This window comes from Lupinus angustifolius, chromosome LG09, assembly GCF_001865875.1.
Source record: "Lupinus angustifolius cultivar Tanjil chromosome LG09, LupAngTanjil_v1.0, whole genome shotgun sequence".
In the NCBI taxonomy this organism is placed as follows: domain Eukaryota; kingdom Viridiplantae; phylum Streptophyta; class Magnoliopsida; order Fabales; family Fabaceae; genus Lupinus; species Lupinus angustifolius.
In genome coordinates, this window is record NC_032017.1 from 4,319,396 (window position 1) to 4,321,122 (window position 1,727).

Genomic DNA, 1,727 nt, shown 5'->3' on the forward strand with positions numbered 1-1,727 from the left:
TTGTTTATGAAATATTAACAAGTAAATAAATAAACATAAACAAAAAATATGCACAAATTCTTGAGGAGGAAATTGGTTGGAAGTATGGAATTATTTCTATATTTAATTGATTTTGAAAACATTACAAGATATGTGTTATACTTTCGGTTAATTCCACACATCATTTCTAAATCCTTCATCTAGTGTCCTAGAATGATAAGATGATTATCAAATCATATGTAATATACTAAATAATAGTTAAGTGCCACTCGTTGGAGTAGGTTGCCACACCCTACTTCAGGCAACATTAACTTTATTTAGCCTTGTATATAAGTTGGTTAAAATAGATACTTGATGTGGCAAGTGAACTAAGGTGTAGCATTTTTGGATCTTTAAATCAAGTTTTAGGTGATCAAGCTAAAACCGCATTAAGAACTTCATAAATTAAAGAGAATTGAATTCAAAAGATAATAAATTAAAGAGAAGAAATTACACCATAATCCAAGTCAATTTATAGGAACATGAGCCATCTATCCAATGGTGATATGCTTTTTGAACCGAAATGAGATTACAAAATTATGTTTTTCTATCACATTTGCCATCTCCTTTCTCCTCTTGAATTAAAAAAGAAAATACAAAAGAAACTTACCTAAACTACTTTGGAGTAGAAATTCTCCATGAAAATTACAAGAAGAAGTGAAGAATTCGGTTCAGAGAGAGAGAGAGGAATGGAAGTGTACGAGAGAATGTGAATTGTTGAATGTGTATGAATGTAATTTTTCCTTTGGGGTGCCTCCTATTTGCAGGAGTTTCTGCCAACTGCCAAACTGCTCTCTTCCACCGCCAAGTTACATTCTTCCACCGCCAAGCTGCTGACCAAACCCTTCAGCATGGGTTTGGTCATGACCAAACAACTTAGTCACCTACTTGGGACTGACTCACCCAAGTTAGTTGTGAGCTACTGGCCCAACTATTGTGAGCTACCTCTGAAAACCTATGGATGCTACTTGGAGTGAGTCATGCATGATGTCATACTTGCTTGGTGGGTAAGTCAACTAGTTGCTGGGTGCAAACCGCCAGGCGCTTATGTGGCACCACTCAACTGCCTGCTTGAGCAACTTTGACCTTGCCGATGGTGATGTGGCCTAGTGCTTGCTGATCTGGTCAGGTGTGTGGTTCGAAGCTGGGCAGTCCAAGTGCTCCGCTACGCTGTCTGCTTGAGCAGGTTGGCTTGTGTTCTGACCGTGCCAGGTTGGGTCTGACCGTGCCAAGTTAGGTCCAGTCAGCTAGGCGTGGGCTTGGTCCAAGCTAAGCTGCTTAGTGAGCAACTTCAATTTGACTCTACATTTTTCCACATAGGCCAAGTCTTGTTGAGTCATGCTTAAGGCTAAGCACATAGCTTGCCATGTCAAGCATAAGCATGTCATGTGTGGATCATTTTGGCCTATTTTAAGCATTTATTTGCATTTGATTGATTCTTCTCTTTTTCATCAAAATCCTACAAAAATGTAATACAAAGAAATACACAAAGCATATACAAGATTGTGATATTTTATCCAAAAAATGTTGATTTAAGTTTGTTTTCTCAATTTTGCCAAGGATAAGTGCCATAAAAAGTGTATGAAATTTAGGCATTTTTAGCACTTATCAATTAGCAACATAGATAATAATTAGTAAAATATATATAAGATAGGTTCCAAATCATCAAGTCACAAACATACACACACAGATATATATATATATATATA